Raw genomic sequence first — 20,558 nt, 5'->3', positions numbered from 1 at the left:
ATCTCCAATCACTACACTTGGGGAAAAGGCTCCAAGTTGAATTTGTTTAATGTAGCAACTAGCAGTAAAACTGAAACACAAAAGCGAATAAGCATTATTATTATTGCTACAATGTATAAATATCATTTCAGCAGGCCGGATCATGTATATATACACATCCAATAACAATGATAATTTAAACGTTGAGGCGCCACAGTTTTTCAATAAAATACTCAGTTTTGATATCACTTTTTCAAAAGGTTGTAACTTGAAAATGATTAGAGATAAAGATATTCTGTAAATGAGAAAAAACATCAGTATGACCCAAAGTTTGTGATGGGAGTAAATTTCTCATCTAATTTGCATATCATGATGTCACCAGGCGGCGGACGTATGGATTACATAACTTTCACAGATGTTTATCAATCAAGATGGGATTGCTTGGCTCAGAATTTGTCAGATCCCTGTCTCCACGACACCCAACAGGCTCATTAAAATGTCCGATCCACTTGTGATGCTCTTCCTCATCTCTCAAGCAAACCCAGCCATCATTATCGTCATTGCCATTGGTCAAATCTGTTCCGAGTGTCACAGCTCCCTTCTCCTCTGCCCTGTCTGTCTTGCCTGTCTCCCATCCACTCCTCTGCCCTGTGTCTTCCCCTGCAGCTCGGTGCCTGAGTGGAGTCTGGCTTCTCAGCTGACTCCACTCAGGCAATCAACCACCTCCACGGCTCCCGGACAGCTGATGATCATCTCACTAATGACTCACCTCAACAATAAGTACCGGCTCAGCCTTCCACTCCCTGCCAGAGTGTTAAACCAGAACCACACAGTTCAGTTTGCTCTCTCGCCTCTAGTACTACCAGTTTCAGTTCCTGCCTTGTTTCTCTTACTTTGTTTCCTCCTGCTTCCCCTCAGATTCAGCTGTCCGGGATCTCCGCCATCCTCCTTCCCCTCCGGCTCTCCCCAGACCTCTTATCACCGGTTCTTCCCTGCCTGGACTTCCCCCGTGCCTGGCCCAAACCCCCCGGTTCTGCCTGGACCCCCACTCCTGCCGGGACCCTCACTCCTGCCTGGAACCCCCACTCCTGCCTGGAACCCCCACTCCTGCCTGGAACCCCCACTCCTGCCTGGAACCCCCACTCCTGCCTGGAACCCCCCGCTCCTGTACCCTGGTTTTCCCCCACCTAGCCACCATTTCACCCCTAACAATTAAACACTTACATTTCAACCAGCCTTGGTAGTGTGGCTCTCTGCTCGGGTCCACCAGCTCAGTTCGTGACAGAACACTCTGGCCAAACAACGGACCCGGAGAGCCCACTACCAGGGTTTGGACCAACCCTCTCCCCTCACAGTCTTGCCTCCCCGATTCCCCCCAGCCACCATGTCGGTTTATGACTCATCCTCTCCCTTCTGGGGAACCCGACTAGCCCTGAAGCCGCCATCTAAGAAGCAGCATGCCCCCCAGAAAAGAAACACCCAGTCCCCATCTTTTTCCATCACTTCCCATGCCTTGTGCGACCTATTGTTACAGAAAACCCTGGGTCTGGACCCCCCTAGTTTCCTGCCTGAACCGGTCCTCCCGCCAATCGTGGAGCCGGCCGTTGAGCGACCTGGCCGCCGAGGACGCCACACCAGGAGGCGCCGTGGCTCCCAGGATCCTGCCCCATCAAAGCCCCTCTTTGACCCTCCATCTGTTGTCCACTTGTCGTCCATTCTCCTGTCCCCTGTTCCCCAGGATCAGACCCACGACCAGAACCCTGCCCAGCCCTCCGGCCTCCAGAATCAGCCCACTGACCCTCAGAACTGAGCCCTGAACCAGACCTCTGTTCCCCAGAACCTGACCCCGATTCCACCAACAGAGGACCCGGCTGACACCCTGCCCTGGACCCAGGGCTCCTCCCTTGTAGTTCTCTTCTCCTGTTTGGAGAACAGCATATACTTTTATGCATTATGCGATCTACATAACGAGTGGAGGAGAGACCCCAGGGAGGAGACTGTGGTCCGGGGCCTTCGATTAGCGATTCAGCGACCTGGACTGATCAACTGTCTACCCGACTACATTCAGCAGTTCCTGGACACCCCCCTGATTGACTTGGACAGCCCTGTCACACTTTTCCCAAGTAGCCATCCGCCTCCAGTCCCCGCGGTGGTCGACGACGCCCCGCCTCCAGTCCCCGCGGTGGTCGACGACGCCCCGCCTCCAGTTTCCGCAGAGGTCGACGACGCCCCGCCTCCAGTCCCCGGGACCTCAGCGGCCTTAGAAGGGCATAAGGCCTTCTCCGAGCCCCTGAGGAGGCTCTGCGCCTTCCCTCCAGCTCCGCCCCCGGAGGGGCCCCTGGATCTTGTGCCGCCCCCGGAGGGGCCCCTGGATCAGTGTTCTGTGCCGCCCCCGGAGGACCCACCGGACCCGGCTCCGCCCCCGGAGGACCCACCGGACCCGGCTCCGCCCCCGGAGGACCCACCGGACCCGGCTCCGCCCCCAGTCCAGCCTCCAACCCAGATGTCTGTCCGGCCCCCGGGCCGTCCGCCGGAGCGGCCCCTCTGCCCTGTCCGGCCCCCGGGTCATTTTTGCATCAAATGAGCTGAAACTTTTAGGGGTGATTCAGGTGACCTTGGTGAAAAACTGATTCGAAGCACAAGTCTCTAGGTTGTTCCTGGAGCTACATAAATAAATACCAGCGCACCGGTCCTTCGGTCAAACGGCCGAATAATGTTTACACAAATTTTGGCCCGAAACCACATCTATTTGCTGACCCCTGCGTTACATTATAAATATGGGACGATGTAATGCAAAATATAGCGTTGGATTCGCAACGCTTTTACATTAAAAATATTCGTTTGAAATACGTTCTGAGTGGCATGAAAAGTCCTCCGCTTGAAATACATTGGTGTGAATTTAGTTGTGAGCAACACGAAAAACATTGGTTTGAATGTCGTTGTGAGCAACACAAAAAACATGAGAAACCGTGTTGGTGCGCACGAAACCATAAGATTAATTTACGTGACAGTTTCACAAATCCTTGTGAGACCGGGTTGCACTGTGTCTCACACTGTACTTGATACTGTCACATGTTTCTCAACTTTACATGTTGATGAAGCTTTCCTGAATCCACCATTGAACAATTCATTGCTGTAGCTATTCTATTCCACAGATTTTCAGCAAAGCTACACTGTTCTGACTTCTGGAGGTTTGTCTAATAATCAGCAACACGTCTGTACATCATTGTGATTAAGTTGATTTTATTTATTTAACCAGACTTGGTTCAAACATCAGCAAGAAAAGTGATACTTTCTAACATGGTAAAATATGCACACCAAAGCATCAAAATCATTTAAATTCCAAAATACAACAAATGGATGAAGATACCACAGAATTTACTTTGTTAAACAATATTTCAATAGAGTACAATATTGGAGCTCTTGGCTAATAACAGTAACACAAATTTAAAAATAGCCTCTAAAATGTGATAAAAGATCTTCTGCAAGCTGAATAACTTTAAAACTTATCATAGAGAGTAAATGGTGATTTGATGTGAAGCTCCATCAGGCCTTCCTTCATCAGTGAGCTGCTTTATGACGCCGTCCAGGAGGTCGTGTATTCATGTAGACTATGACAACAAAGAGGAAACATGACACAAAGTACAACTGCAGCACAACATCATGCCTCAGTACGCTTCTAAAACTTCTCTTGACTCAGTTCTTTTACACATTTACAGCTACAAATTATTATAATATTCCACAGTTTTTGGAGAATAACATATCAGGTCAATACAGTGTTCAAATAATGATGTTAATATTTTACTCACTTGCTGTTGATTCAAGCATCATGTCGTCATTCACACCACTGTGGAGAAAATAATAGGGTAAATGAAAATGTGGCTTTGTATGTAAACTGAAACAAATCAGTGACAGTCAGACTTATTCAGGAGGTTTGATACGTGGTCTTTACCTTCTGGACTCTCTGCGCTTCTTCATGTAGTTCTCATAGATCACCATAAACACCACAACCAATATGTTGGCAATGGGGAGGCACAGAGAATTAATAATGGCAGCTTTGTAGTTGACTGTAAATGAGGATTACAACAGAAGAATATCAAAATGGTTACATTCAAGATACAATGAGGAGAAACTGAGTTAAACATCACAGGAAAATTATGTTTTGTGATTTCAATGAAAACAGCACGTACACCCGGTGAAAATGTAATCAGTCCTGGGATTGCTCTCCAGCACTCCATTGAAAACAGTCACCTATAAAGACAGAACATCATTAAGAATTACAGCATTCAGCAATAAATGAGCAGTAAAATAGGAATATTCTGAAGAATTAAAAAACAGGATTATACATACCACCACTTCGTATTCCGTATCATAGCTCAGATCTCTGAATTCAAAGTCACACTTGTTGCTCTCACGTTGTTTCTCATCATAAAGACTTGTTCTGTCATCATCAACATTAAGATTTCTTCTGTAAGCATAAAAAATAATATGTGCTCTGTATATCGTCTTTGGTCCAAACGAACGACCGCGATAGTCACAGCTGACTTTACGCACAGTATTCTCGAGATGAGTCCTGTGCAGATATTCGATATCTTCTGGTGCTGCAAGAGATTGAAAAAAGAGGAAATATTTTACTTTAGATACAACGCTTACAGCTAAAGAGATGTTGTGGTATCTGTACTTCAGCATTACTGGTGCGTTTGTGTGTTGGTGTATTTGTTGCAAAAAATATTATTTTATTTATTTATTTATTTTATTTATTGTTTGTATAAGTTTTTTTTAATCTTATGTTTCTTTGAATGATGAATTATGAGGCTTTTAAATTGTGGTTTTGTTCTCCTGGTACTGCTTTGTAGTTTGGACTTGATTTAAATATATTTCAAGAAAATTAAGAACCATCAATAAAAAATTGTGAGATGAAAAATGACATGCAGACACATTTGAACTGAACTGACTGAAGCTGGTAAATTTCTACACGTTCACAGATCACAGAGAAAAACACTGAGAGTAAGAACTTCAATGAGAAAATATATGATTCTGGTACGTGTTGAACACTGATCTGTTTACTAATGATTAGAGAATATTTTAAATGTTGATTATAATGTTTTGTCACTATTGGTGTTAGGTTCAGGGCCTGCTGTGCTCTCTGAGTGTCAGGATTTACCTTCATCAACTTTCTATAACAGTGAATAGAAATGTCTTGCATTTAGAATTATATTTCAAATAATTACCTTAGATAGTTATTAGTCCATTAATTAAAGCAAAGTACTGAGTTAATTCAACATAGTTTCTGTACCAGACAGAATGGAGTTGTATTTTTGTGAATCACATGATTTCAGTTTTCTCCTAAAATATTTGCACTGTTTCTACATTGAAAGGTTCCAGGTGTTTTAAAAAGATATAATTTTTTCATCAACAAATTGATCTTAACGAGATGGTAAACAACAGAAATGCAGCAAAACAGAGTTTAATTGTGATGAATGAATACTAGACATCTTGTGTTCTGTGTTTTGAGGACTGTGATCTGATACTTTCTTGCTCACTTACTTCCAACATCAGTTTTCAGGGAAATACTTTGCTGTTGACCAACGTTGATGTTTTTGTAGGTGGATTACATAACTTTTACAGATGTTTATCGATCAAGATGGCATTGCTTGGCTCAGAATTTGTCAGATCCCTGTCTCCACGATACCCAACAGGCTCATTAAAATGTCCGATCCACTTGTGATACTCTTCCTCATCTCTCAAGCAAACCCAGCCATCATTATCGTCATTGCCATTGGTCAAATCTGTTCCGAGTCATTTTGAGCCCTCTTTCTGGAGGGTGGATTTACACAGCTCTTACCCTTCTCACCTGTGCAGCTGATTTGGTGCCGAGTCACTTCACCAAGAGGCCCATCGTATCAGTGTCTGTAAGGATTAAACCTCTTATGGCATTCAAGAATGACACTTTCCAAGCCCTGTAGCTTTCTGAATGATCACTAGACTGGAGAAGCCCCGAGGACGCAAGTTCACGTCTTGCGAAAAACCTGATGAAGTCTGACAAGATCTGATTAGCCTGTTGACCATCTGTCTTCAGCATGCGCTCCCTGACTTCCAACCCATGACTAGGGCTGGGTATCAATCTAAAAGTTTCGATACCGGTACCAATTCCGATACCTTCACTTCGATACCGGTTCCTAAACGATACTTTTTTCGATACCAGTTTTACAATATATACTCTAACAGAATGAAAATTGCATTACACATTACTTTTCACATCTTGAGTTTAATTTTCCAGTGATTTCCAGTGCAAAAGAACATTTGCAAGCAATGTACAGTTCAGTACATTCTGAGCCACCTTCGGCCCCGGACCCTTCCTGGCCGACCCGGAGCCGGTCGCGGCGCACCGCCGCGGAGGAAATGCGCCAGGCGGGGGACGGCCCGCACCCGGTGAGAGGTCCCGCGAGGGGATCCTCCCGCACCGAGCGGCCGCCCCTGGCCCGCCGAGTTGAATCTCCCGGGCGGACTGCGCGGACCCCACCCGTTTACCTCTTAACGGTTTCACACCCTCTTGAACTCTCTCTTCAAAGTTCTTGTCAACTTTCCCTTAAGGTACTTGTCGACTATCGGTCTCGTGCCGGTATTTAGCCTTAGATGGAGTTTACCACCCGCTTTGGCATATACTGCACCGCGCACTATTGGCGTCTGTGGCGATGGGCGTGGGAGAGCTCAGCTGCAGAGGGGAGAGGTGTGGAGGAGAGTGTGTGGAACCAGCGTCAGGTTAATTAGCGCAGCTGGCACCAATTAGACTCACCTGATTCTCTCGGCAGTAACAGACTGAAGCAGAGGACAAAAGACAGACGGACAGAGAGGACGGGGGAACGGACGAGCGGAGGACAGCGGACAGGACGAGGTCCGGTGGAGCGGGCAGCTTATCGAACGAGATCCTGTGGAGATCCGGCTGACGCTGAGACTGTTTACCGGAGGAGAACCGGCGGAGAGCCGGCGGACGTTGAGACTGTTTACCGGACGAGGTCCGGTGTAGCGCCGGGCAAGGAAGAGAGACTGTTTTATTTACATTGAGACGGTGTGGTGAATAAAAGACTTTTGTCTGCATTGGCCGAACTGCCGTGGTTATTGTGCTGAGCAGAGCCGCAGACAGGTTCTCCTGTTACAGCGTCCATTTTACAAAAGTAGAGCCACGTTTTAGACCTCAGAGGCATCTTTTCCCACTTCGACGACATGCTAAACAACTGCAGTAAATTCAATGTACCTAACGTGAAACCTGTCTGTGAACGGGCAGCATGCTTTTTTCCGGCTTGCCGCAATCACGTGTAATGTTACAGCCAATCACAGGTTTGCTTTATCATAATCACGTGATAAGTACCGGAACATGGAACCGAAAGACGAGGCTTATTTCGATACTCATTAGTACCGAAACATTTCGGTCGGTGCCATTAAAGAACCGAAGTTCGGTACTCAGCCCTACCCATGACGTGTGAATGTGATACTGAACAGCAGCTTTTGGTGCACGTTGTACAGCAGTGGTCGGTTGATACTTCTCGATGTGTCTTCTCGACTTTTAAAGATGCTTCTAAGCACTTGCTCCATTTTGACTTCCTTTTCCCTTTCAGCAAATGCTGCCTCTGCTTTAGCAGCTTGGGCTTCAGCACAAGCTCAGACTGCAGCTGCACTAGTGGAGGAGCCACATGAGTGTTCGGATGAAGATGAGGCACAAGACCTTGTCCGTAATGACTTGGACCCGGATGATTTTTTTTGTCTAAAATAATAAAATGAAATAATAAAATAAGGCGGCACAGTCCTCCTGTTTACGTTACAGTTAAAAGATAAGAAATGAGGCATAATACATGGGGGCTTAGAAAAGTAAACGATAGAAGAAGGAATTTTGGGCTGATATACAATAATATACAATTGTTTACATATATATTGTCGTCACATAAGTCTGCCAAGGAACGCTTTCAGTAAAATATTACTGACGAAAAATCAGTTGTATATCAGTTCCTTACTTAACACTTGGACAGTGAATAATATTTTGGAAAATGACTGATTTGAAAAGAAAAGATTTAAGAGTCCATATGATGCCTTTCAGGTTTTTCCTCACCTTCCATGTGCTATAAAGCTGTTATTCCGTGCATGTAAAAGATATACAAACCTAAAAAGTCCAAAGTCCACGGCAAAGGGAGTTTATTTCTGTCACAGGAAACGGTGCTCCTGACCTGCCTGAAACGAAGTCAAGGCGTTTCTTCCATAGCTTGTTTACATCACTATGTAACACCGTTGCATCATGCTGCCTACTGGCTAGAAGTCTTTAATGGTGAAAGCTGGTTTTGGCCACTGAGCCCGTCTGTCCGTCGAATCTGAAGGTACTGTCAAGGATTTTTCTTTGTTTTGCTTTTTTACAAAAGGTCGACTGTGTGATGCCAAATGGCCGCGAGTGTCGTGAGGGTCATCCAAAGAGCCTGCTAAACCAAACCTAACAGCCAAAGAGCTCAAAATGAAGCCAATGGTTCAGGTTAAAAATGTCTACAATTAAAGTGAAAATTCATTTTTTTAGAAAAGATTATGTTCTTGTCCTGTAATATTTACTGTATTATTATTTAATTCGCAACAAAGTTCACTTTGAGACAATAGACCATTTTCCATTAATTTCCATATGGTAAGCAATTGAGGCAGAAAAGGAGGAAAGGAGTCCAAGGAAGTGACCCTTTTTTCCACCCTGTTGAGGGCGTGAGTGAGTGAGTGGTTCAGTTTTATGACTGACTCACTTTTGAAGTCCGTCTCCAGTGGCTGTTTGAGGAACTGCAGTTTCTCATTGGTCTCGTTTCTCAGCCCCACAGGTTACTACAGGCTCCTCTTTTAAAGTAGGCCTTTTAAATCCATAATGAGTGACGTTTCAGCAACTGGACCATTTGGATGCCTTGCTAAGATAAAATAAGTGAGAGTTTACATTGCCTACATAGGCCTCAGATCATGGGTCTGCAATTTGACCTTTTCTGTTTAGTCTTTGTTTTCGGGCATGCCAAACTATCCACTAGGCAAATGCTATGCAAATATATTACATGTGGTGATGTAGACAAGTAGCAGAACAACGTTTGCAGACCTTTTACATGCACACAAAGCTGTAACACACTAAGGAAAGGGGACAATCTAAAAGCACCATGTGGGCTCTTTAAGTCAACAGTGAAGGTTGTTGCTGATGTTTGCCCAAACCAATGATCTGATCAAAGAGCAGCAGGTTTTTTGACTCGGCCTAGAAAGAGGACTGCTACCTTCACTTTGGTAGAGGAAGCCTCATCTCTGCTGCTTCAAACAGGAAACCACACGTCTTTCTGCTCATATTTCTATTAGTCAGTCTGTCCATATGTATGCACAGGTATATTTGGATCCAGTTTTCAGTGCTTGTTTTGTGTTTATGTACAAATGTGTATCCAGGCTGTTAAGATATCTGTTTTCTAAACCTGGCAGTGTTTTTCTTCCTTGGTCTAGTTTGTGATGCTGCATCTTTACCAGTGAAAGAAAAGCATTTGAATGCAGTCACTGTGTCTCACACTGTACTTGATACTGCCACATGTTTCTCAACTTTACATGTTGATGAAGCTTTCTGAATCCACCATTGAACAATTCATTGCTGTAGCTATTCTATTCCACAGATTTTCAGCAAAGCTACACTGTTGACTTCTGGAGGTTTGTCTAATAATCAGCAACACGTCTGTACATCATTGTGATTAAGTTGATTTTATTTATTTAACCAGACTTGGTTCAAAACATCAGCAAGAAAAGTGACACTTTCTAACATGGTAAAATATGCACACCAAAGCATCAGAATCACTGAAATTCCAAAATACAACAAATGGATGAAGATACCACAGAATTTACTTTGTTAAACAATATTTCAATGGAGTACAATATTGGAGCTCTTGGCTAATAGCAATAATAAAACTTTAAAAATAGCCTCTAAAATGTGATAAAATATCTACTGCAAGCTGAATAACTTGAAAACTTATAGAGAGTAAATGGTGATTTGATGTGAAGCTCCATCAGGCCTTCCTTCATCAGCGAGCTGCTTTATGACGCCGTCCAGGAGGTCGTGTATTCATGTAGACTATGACAACAAAGAGGAAACATGACACAAAGTACAACTGCAGCACAACATCACGCCTCAGTATGCTTCTAAAACTTCTCTTGACTCAGCTCTTTTACACATTTACAGCTACAAATTATTATCATATTCCACAGGTTTTGGAGAATAACATATCAGGTCAATACAGTGTTCAAATAATGATGTTAATATTTTACTCACTTGCTGTTGATTCAAGCATCATGTCGTCATTCACACCACTGTAGAGAAAATAATAGGGTGAATCAAAATGTGGCTTTGTATGTAAACTGAAACAAATCAGTGACAGTCAGACTTATTCAGGAGGTTTGATACGTGGTCTTTACCTTCTGGACTCTCTGCGCTTCTTCATGTAGTTCTCATAGATCACCATAAACACCACAACCAATATGTTGGCAATGGGGAGGCACAGAGAATTAATAATGGCAGCTGTGGGGTTGTCTGTAAATGAGGATTACAACAGAAGAATATCAAAATGGTTACATTCAAGATACAATTAGGAGAAACTGAGTTAAACATCACAGGAAAATTATGTTTTGTGATTTCAATGAAAACAGCACGTACACCCGGTGAAAATGGATCTTATCCTGGGATTGCTCTCCAGCACTCCATTGAAAACAGTCACCTATAAAGACAGAACATCATTAAGAATTACAGCATTCAGCAATAAATGAGCAGTAAAATAGGAATATTCTGAAGAATTACAAAACAGGATTATACATACCTCCACTTCGTATTCCGTACCGCAGCTCAGATCTCTGAATTCAAAGTCACACTTGTTGCTCTCACGTTTCTCATCATTAAGACTTGTTCTGTCATCATTAACATTAAGACTTGTTCTGTCTCTGGTCCAAACGAACGACCGCGATATTCACACCTGACTTTACACACAGTATCCTCGAGATGAGTCCAGTACAGATATCCAATATCTTCTGGTGCTGCAAGAGATTGAAAAAAGATGAAATATTTTACTTTAGATACAACGCTTACAGCTAAAGAGATGTTGTGGTATCTGTACTTTAGCATTATTGGTGCATTTGTTCATTGGTGTATTCGTTGCAAAAAATATTATTTAATTTATTGTTTGTATAAATATTTTTTTTAAATCTTATGTTTCTTTGAATGATGAATTATGAGGCTTTTAAATTGTGGTTTTGCTTTCCTTTTACTGTTTTGTAGTTTGGACTTGATTTAAATATATTTCAATAAAATTAAAAACTATCAATAAAAAATTGTGAGATGAAAAATGAAATGCAGACACATTTGAACTGAACTGACTGAAGCTGGTAAATTTCTACACATTCACAGATCACAGAGAAAAACACTGAGAGTAAGAACTTCAATGAGAAAATATATGATTCTGGTGAGTGTTGAACACTGATCTGTTTACTAATGATTAGAGAATATTTTAAATGTTAATTATAATGTTTTGTCACTATTGGTGTTAGGTTCAGGGCCTGCTGTGCTCTCTGAGTGTCAGGATTTACCTTCATCAACTTTCTATAACAGTGAATAGAAATATCTTGCATTTAGAATTATATTTTAAATAATTACCTTAGATAGTTATTAGTTCATTCATTAAAGCAAAGTACTGACTTAATTCAACATAGTTTCTGTTCCAGACAGAATGGAGTTGTATTTTTGTGAATCACATGATTTCAGTTTTCTCCTAAAATATTTGCACTGTTTCTACATTGAAAAGTTCCAGGTGTTTTAAAAAGATATAATTTTTACATCAATAAATTGATCTTAACAAGATGGTAAACAACAGAAATGCAGCAAAACAGAGTTTAATTGTGATGAATGAATACTAGACATTTTGTTTTCTGTGTTTTGAGTTCTGTGATCTGATATTTTCTTGGTCACTTACTTCCAACATCAGTTTTCAGGGGAACTCTTAGCCGTTGGTCATCTTTGTTGTCCTTTTTGTAGGTGGGAACTATGCCACAGGTGTGTTCAGTGTACGGTAAGAGTCCAGTAAATTTACATTTTCCTCCATCAGGATGTGGAATCAAATTTCCTGAAACTGCAACAGAATCTTAATGAACTGTTTTAGTAACAGCAGGTCAATCTAAAGACACTGAAATGACTGAATCTCATGTTAAAGTTGTAGAAATATCCACAAACACACTGGTCTGTTTGTCAGGTTACACATTAAGAATCTCCAGCTCTGATTGTGGTCCTGTGAGCTAAAACCTCAGTATTCACTGTTTACTCTATGAGCAGCAGACTGAGAAACTGCTTTTATCACTCTTTCTGCAGAAAACTGTTTCAGATCAGTTCATCTTCTGCACAGTAACATTTTTAACTGTGAACACGTCAATGTTTCTGTAGAAAACTGTCATCAAACTGTGACATTTCAATGCTTGTTCTGTATATTACTGTATGTGAGTATTTTAAGAACAATGAAAACCACAACATGACACAACATCATTTACATTTACTTTAATGTTCTGAAACGTTGGAACAAAGAAACATCTGAATGCAAGAGACTCACTGAGGATTTAAACACATATTTCATTTTTTAAAAGTCCTAAAAAATACAATGACTCCAAACGATTTTACTTACTTTTACTTTTATTCATCTCACAGCTGCAGTCATAAGACAGTGAAAGGTTCTGAAGTCTAGGAAGGTCGTCTTGGCAGTTGTCACTGGTTGTTGTCCAGGTCAGCTCAATGGAAGTGTTGGTTGTCTCTCTCTTTGTGATGGTTATTCTGAAACCTGTTGGAACACAGTTGATGTCAGCAATAATAAATCTTCTTCCTGTTACTGTGATTTACTCCTCTGAGGATACAAACTTTCACTCCACTGAGTTAAAGTAAATATCAAACTTACTACAGTCGATCCTGACGGGGATCGGTGTAGTTCTCTTATCTAAGGGGACGTTGTTGTCTTTAATCAGACCAGTACAGGTGTAGTCTGTGAAAGGCTCCAGCTCAGACAGTTTCTTGGAGTCATTAACTTTTCCATTTTCTGAGGAGACACAAGTATGACAGGATTTCTACAATAACTGGTGTTTGTATCTCAGTGTGGATGAGCAGTTATCTTCTAGGTTCAGATTCATCTTTGGACACTTTCAGAGAAACAATATTCAGAACAGATTGACAAAGAGCACAAAGCAGCAGCTCAGTCTTCTCTCACCAAAACACCTAAACTGATTTTCATAATCGTTCATTGTTTTAATGCTGTGTTAGTGTTTAAACTGCATCTATTTCCATGTAAATGTTCTGATAATGTTGCTGAAAGTCTCCACTTCTGGTCTTTCCACTTACCTGAACAGGTGTAATCAACAGAGAGACTTCTGCATTCTGAAGGGAACGTCAGTTCGATCGTTGCAGGAAGTCCAGTGGAAACAGTCTGTTTTATTTCACTTGGATCTAAGTCATCTGAGGATTTAGAAAGATCATTTAAATATGCGTCAATGCTGTTATATTTCCCTAAGATCTCATTTTAGTTGTCGCTGTGGTGAAGAGATGTTGTCGGGTTTTCGGTTCAGTTTGTCTGAGAGTCAGATTGCATGCTGGGTAAAGTGGTTGTGGTTCATTTGAGGAGGAAAAGTAGCTGCAGTCTGGAAAGTGTGCTGCCCACATTTTCATCTGATATGATGCTAAACTAACATTTCATGCTACCTACATCTTTACAGACGATTCATCGAGCTTTTATTCTGCATGATAAAACCAATTCATGGTAGTTTTGTTACAAACAGGATGTTTCTATGTTTCTAAATCCTCCCTCATGAATGTTGATCTGATAAAAAAAAAAGCTAGAATTTGTTTTTGAATTTGCTGTCTTGCAAAACTTGCTCTGGATAATCAGATACCAACCACAGACAGATGAAAAGATGCATAGTTGTGAGGACAAATGTACCCTGTTCTTTTGGGAGCTACTTATGCGTAATTTAAAAAAAACTAATTTAAAATCATCTTCTTCATTATTATTTTAGGTTCTAAAACCCCCAAAAGTATGTTTTAAAAAGTAAATGTTACACTGTAAGTGAAGGAACTAGAAAATGTACTTACATTTTTTGGAGATTTAAAAATAAACCTCAGAATTTGTAAAACCCCTGACAAATACGGCACATATTTCCCATAATACAGTAGTTTCAGTTGTTCTTTTTCTTCAGCCACTAACTGTTGAACAAAATATTTTCTGTATCCAGATAAATGTGTCTGTTTACTGCACAAAGCGATGCAATAATGAAAAACCACTTTCTGAAACACAAATAGCTTCACACACTTATATGGTAGCATTTGATGTTTTCTGAGGTTTTAGTTACAGAGAAGGTATTGTGAGTTTATCTTTTTCTATCTCAGGTCAAAATAAAAGTGTTGCTTTGAAGAGCATAAAATGTACATCTGGAGGAGGTGAGACACGGCAAGAAATCAATTTTACTGTTAGACTTTTTAGCTGTTTAATGTGCATTGCCTTATTCTATTAATTGCAGTAAAAAAAATTCTTTATTTTATCTTATTGTTAAACACACTTTACTTGCACAAGGACATTTTTTCCCCAAAACACGTTATATAATTGACTTATATGAATTAAAGTTAAAGTAGTAGTTACATTTTAAAGTAAAATACAGTTCCTCACAAGTACTCATACAGTATTTTTCATTTTATTTGTTTGAATATTAAGGTTTTAAAATGTTAAAATTGCACTATATACATACAGGGTGTCCCACAAAAATGTATACACACTTTAAATAATTGTAAACTAGGTGTTTATTATGATTTGTTTAATTTTCAACGTGTAAAAGAATTTGCAAACATCATTCTATTGTTTTGTCACCACCTGTTCTCAAACTGATGTCCGTTCTGGTCCAGACACTGCCGACAACACAAAGCGATGGAATAGCACACATCATGAAACAGTTCCTTTGGTATTTGCGTGTATTCACGTTCAATGATTGCTCTCAGTTCAGTGACTGTTGCAGGTCTCATTGTGTAGACTTTGTCTTTTAGGTATCCCCATAAAAAGAAGTCTGGTGGTGTGAAGTGAGTTATCAGCTGCTTAAAGGTGGATTCATTTTTTGGGTAACCCTGTATATATATGCTTTTTTTTTTGTAATGTGATGCTTATTAACACAAGTGTGGAGTTTTGAATTTGTCCTCTCAGCACACAACTTGGTCCTGACAGAGGCTCAGTTTTAGTTCTGTGTTAAATTAATTGTTGACTCTATATTTAGGTTTTCAAAAATTCTCCTTTTTCAAATGACTGAGAGTAGACCTCAGTACAGATGTTCCTGTAAGAATGGATAAAGTAACTTTTCATACAGACTGAGGTGTTCTATCAGCAATCTTGTGCTGACATGAAAATCCTGAATTATCAAAGTCTTAATCAAAATCCACATCTATGTGTTATTCTTTGTAATGAATGAGAATTTATTTTTTTTAAATGAGCAACTTCAAAGTTGTAACATAAAGTTTCAGGAAAGGTGTTTTTTTTTGTGTGTTTTTATTTTTCAAATATAATCTCACTCATTTCACAGGTTTCATCGTCAAGGCGTGGTGGTTTCGGAAAAGCGATTTTAACCAGCAGTAAACAAACAATATTCACCTGAAAAACAAACTGAATTTCATGATAATAAAATATAACAGTGACATTAATTTTAAAGTTTTCACACATTATTAAGTGCGTGGTAAAGTGCTTCTTTCAAAGACAGTGATTTTAATCGGTTATAAAAATCAGACGTTGAGGCCTTAAGATGGCTATTATTTTATTGTTTTAGTTTTTTCTTCATATGTAAAACATAAATAATATTTTTCTCTTGACCCTCATCAGTACACGTGACAAACCCTATTAATCCGTACACTTGGGGTGCAGCTGGACCCAGTAGTATTTCATTTGTTTCATATTCCTGTACCTGTCCATATCCTCTCAATGTATATTTTCCTGAAACGTGTGTCGTCTACAGATACAAATATGAAAGAAACAATGAAATTATTATTGATGATTACTGAAGTGTATTGCTTACAATATTAGTGTAAGAACTCCTGAATTGAAATGAAACACAATGCAACTGAAGCAGTCATCACAAGAGCAACAAAACACAAACATAGATAAATAAAAGATGCACAGTCTGACTGGGGTCCACATGGGCCCCAAATGATTTTTCAATCAAACAAGCTTTGGTGTACGTGATGACAACTATGTAGATAACAATTATCTAAAAAAAAAAAATCCAACTTCCAAATAAAAAATCTGGCAAGTTATATACCAATATATAGTATATAACTTGTTATATTCCAGGTGCACTGATGAGGGTTAAGGATGAGAAAAACAACGACCCAACTTCAAAAAAACACTTTGGTTACTTACAACAAAATTCAGCCAAACCGATGAACGGAGCAAAGAGCAGCAGGACGGTGAGACCCCAGAGAGCTGCCATATCCAGGAGTCACTTTGTGTCCAACCACATACATACAGTAAATACAGTCCAACTGGAAAATACTGACACAAGAAGCTGTTTTAAAAGTTCTTTCGTCACTGTTCTGAGAAGGAGGACCGCTATCTTCTAGTTGGAGGAGGAAGCTTCATTTCTGTTTTGCTGCTGCTAACAGGAAACCACACATCTTTCTTTTAATATTTCTTTTAGTCAGTCTGTTAATATGTATGAACACACAATGGTATTTGGATCCAGATTTCAGAACTTTGTTTGTGTACATGAACAAATGTGTGGTTTGACACACAGTCAGCTTTGCATTTACTGTCCTTGTCCTGTCCTCCTCACACGCCTTGCATGAACTGACAGGCAGATAAACTTCATCTCCAATCACTACACTTGGGGAAAAGGCTCCAAGTTGAATTTGTTTAATGTAGCTACTAGCAGTAAAACTGAAACACAAAAGCAGATAAGCATTATTATTATTGCTACAATGTATAAATATCGTTTCAGCAGGCCGGATCATGTGACTGACATGAATTTACCAGATATAAACAAAATATTTATCATTTACCAAAAATATACACATACAATAACAATGATAATTTAAACCTTGAGGCGCCACAGTTTTTCAATAAAATACTCAGTTTTGATATCACTTTTTCAAAAGGTTGTAACTTGAAAATGATTAGAGATAAAGATATTCTGTAAATGAGAAAAAACATCAGTATGACCCAAAGTTTGTGATGGGAGTAAATTTCTCATCTAATTTGCATATTATGATGTCACCAGGCGGCGGGCGTATGGATTACATAACTTTCACAGATGTTTATCAATCAAGATGGCATTGCTTGGCTCAGAATTTGTCAGATCCCTGTCTCCACGACACCCAACAGGCTCATTAAAATGTCCGATCCACTTGTGATACTCTTCCTCATCTCTCAAGCAAACCCAGCCATCATTATCGTCATTGCCATTGGTCAAATCTGTTCCGAGTCATTTTGAGCCCTCTTTCTGGAGGGTGGATTTACACAGCTCTTACCCTTCTCACCTGTGCAGCTGATTTGGTGCCGAGTCACTTCACCAAGAGGCCCATCGTATCAGTGTCTGTAAGGATTAAACCTCTTATGGCATTCAAGAATGACACTTTCCAAGCCCTGTAGCTTTCTGAATGATCACTAGACCGGAGAAGCCCCGAGGACGCAAGTTCACGTCTTGTGAAACACCTGATGAAGTCTGACAAGATCTGATTAGCCTGTTGAGCATCTGTGCACTGGTGAGCTTGAGGAGGATTAAATACCTCGGTGTGACTCGTGATGCATTTCTCCTTTTGAATGCCACACTTTCTGGGGCGCTCTACCTGTAAAGTGTAATGTGAGCATCAGCATGCGCTCCCTGACTTCCAACCCATGACGTGTGAATGTGATACTGAACAGCAGCTTTTGGTGCACGTTGCACAGCAGTGGTTGGTTGACTAACAGTATCAGTAGTGGTTCCCTGTAATGCAGGTGTTGACTGACTGATAGTATGCCTTGCCTGGTCTTCCACATATTCTTTTGTGCGCTCTGTTGGATCTTGAATCTGGAGATTAATTTTGGAGCTGAGGTCTTCATTTTCCTCTTCCATGGCTGCCTCTGAAGCTTCAGCCTTAGCTAGCGCAGCTGCAGCTTTTTTCTCTAGCTGAAGAGTATCCAGAGGTACTTCTCGATGTGTCTTCTCGACCTTTAAAGATGCTTCTAAGCGTTTGCTCCATTTTGACTTCCTTTTCCCTTTCAGCAAATGCTGCCTCTGCTTTAGCAGCTTGGGCTTCAGCACAAGCTCAGACTGCAGCTGCACTAATGGAGGAGCCACATGAGTGTTCGGATGAAGATGAGGCACAAGACCTTGTCTGTAATGATTTAGACCCTGATGATTTTTTTGTCTAAAATAATAAAATGAAATAATAAAATAAGGCGGCACAGTCCTCCTGTTTACGTTACAGTTAAAAGATAAGAAATGAGGCATAATACATGGGGGCTTAGAAAAGTAAACGATAGAAGAAGGAATTTTGGGCTGATATACAATAATATACAATTGTTTACATATCTGTTGTCGTCACATAAGTCTGCCAAGGAACGCTTTCAGTAAAATATTACTGACGAAAAATCAGTTGTGTATCAGTTCCATACTTAACACTTGGACAGTGAATAATATTTTGGAAAATGACTGATTTGAAAAGAAAAGATTTAAGAGTCCATATGATGCCTTTCAGGTTTTTGTCCTCACCTTCCATGTGCTATAAAGCTGTTATTCCGTGCATGTAAAAGATATACAAACCTAAAAAGTCCAAAGTCCACGGCAAAGGGAGTTTATTTCTGTCACAGGAAACGGTGCTCCTGACCTGCCTGAAACGAAGTCGAGGCGTTTCTTCCATAACTTGTTTACATCACTATGTAACACCGTTGCATCATGCTGCCTACTGGCTAGAAGTCTTTAATGGTGAAAGCTGGTTTTGGCCACTGAGCCCGTCTGTCCGTCGAATCTGAAGGTACTGTCAAGGATTTTTCTTTCTTTTGTTTTTTGACAAAAGGTCGACTGTGTGACGCCAAATGGGCGCGAGTATCGTGAGGGTCATCCAAAGAGCCTGCTAAACCAAACCTAACAGCCAAAGAGGTCAAAATGAAGCCAATGGTACAGGTTAAAAATGTCTACAATTAAAGTGAAAATTCATTTTTTAGAGTAAAGATTAAGTACTTGTCCTGTAATATTTACTGTATTATTATTTAATTCGCAACAAAGTTCACTTTGCGACAATAGACCATTTTCCATTAATTTCCATATGGTAAGCAAAAACATGTCATATAAACATACATATGACATCTCAAAACACACTGTTGAAAAAAATCTGTTTTCTAAACCTGCCAGTGTTTTTCTTCCTTGGTCTAGTTTGTGATGCTGCATCTTTACCAGTGAAAGAAAAGCATTTGAATGCAGTCACTGTGTCTCACACTGTACTTGATACTGCCACATGTTTCTCAACTTTACATGTTGATGAAGCTTTCTGAATCCACCATTGAACAATTCATTGCTGTAGCTATTCTATTCCACAGATTTTCAGCAAAGCTACACTGTTCTGACTTCTGGAGGTTTGTCTAATAATCAGCAACACGTCTGTACATCATTGTGATTAAGTTGATTTTATTTATTTAACCAGACTTGGTTCAAAACATCAGCAAGAAAAGTGACACTTTCTAACATGGTAAAATATGCACACCAAAGCATCAGAATCATTTAAATTCCAAAATACAACAAAGTGATGAACATACCACAGAATTTACTTTGTTAAACAATATTTCAATAGAGTACAATATTGGAGCTCTTGGCTAATTACAATAATACAAATTTAAAAATAGCCTCTAAAATGTGATAAAATATCTACTGCAAGCTGAATAACTTGAAAACTTATCATAAAGAGTAAATGGTGATTTGATGTGAAGCTCCATCAGGCCTTCCTTCATCAGTGAGCTGCTTTATGACGCCGTCCAGGAGGTCGTGTATTCATGTAGACTATGACAACAAAGAGAAAACATGACACAAAGTACAACTGCAGCACAACATCACGCCTCAGTACGCTTCTGAAACTTCCCTTGCCTCAGCTCTTTTACACATTTACAGCTACAAATTATTAGAATGTTCCACAGTTTTTGGAGAATAACATATCAGGTCAATACAGTGTTCAAATAATGATGTTAATATTTTACTCACTTGCTGTTGATTCAAGCATCATGTCGTCATTCACACCACTGTGGAGAAAATAATAGGGTAAATCAAAATGTGGCTTTGTATGTAAACTGAAACAAATCAGTGACAGTCAGACTTATTCAGGAGGTTTGATACGTGGTCTTTACCTTCTGGACTCTCTGCGCTTCTTCATGTAGTTCTCATAGATCACCATAAACACCACAACCAATATGTTGGCAATGGGGAGGCACAGAAAATTAATAATGGCAGCTTTGTAGTTGTCTGTAAATGAGGATTACAACAGAAGAATATCAAAATGGTTACATTCAAGATACAATGAGGAGAAACTGAGTTAA

General features: G+C 40.2%; 2 long non-coding RNA genes across 2 annotated transcripts; both read right to left on the bottom strand.

The window, feature by feature from the left end:
• Positions 1–9,747: 9,747 nt before the first annotated feature.
• LOC127533741 (uncharacterized) lies at positions 9,748–10,652 on the bottom strand. Its single transcript, XR_007941484.1, has 3 exons — positions 10,426–10,652; positions 10,283–10,320; positions 9,748–10,084 (listed from the first exon to the last, which is right to left on the bottom strand). It is a non-coding gene; the product is annotated as an uncharacterized LOC127533741 (long non-coding RNA).
• Positions 10,653–19,654: 9,002 nt separating this feature from the next.
• On the bottom strand, positions 19,655–20,558 carry LOC127533746 (uncharacterized). The gene is made up of 3 exons (XR_007941491.1): positions 20,370–20,558; positions 20,227–20,264; positions 19,655–20,028 (listed from the first exon to the last, which is right to left on the bottom strand). It is a non-coding gene; the product is annotated as an uncharacterized LOC127533746 (long non-coding RNA).

The sequence above is a fragment of the Acanthochromis polyacanthus genome, chromosome 4 (genome assembly GCF_021347895.1).
Source record: "Acanthochromis polyacanthus isolate Apoly-LR-REF ecotype Palm Island chromosome 4, KAUST_Apoly_ChrSc, whole genome shotgun sequence".
NCBI lineage: Eukaryota > Metazoa > Chordata > Actinopteri > Pomacentridae > Acanthochromis > Acanthochromis polyacanthus.
Note: the sequence above shows the minus strand (reverse complement) of the source record. Positions and strands in the feature narration are given on the sequence as shown.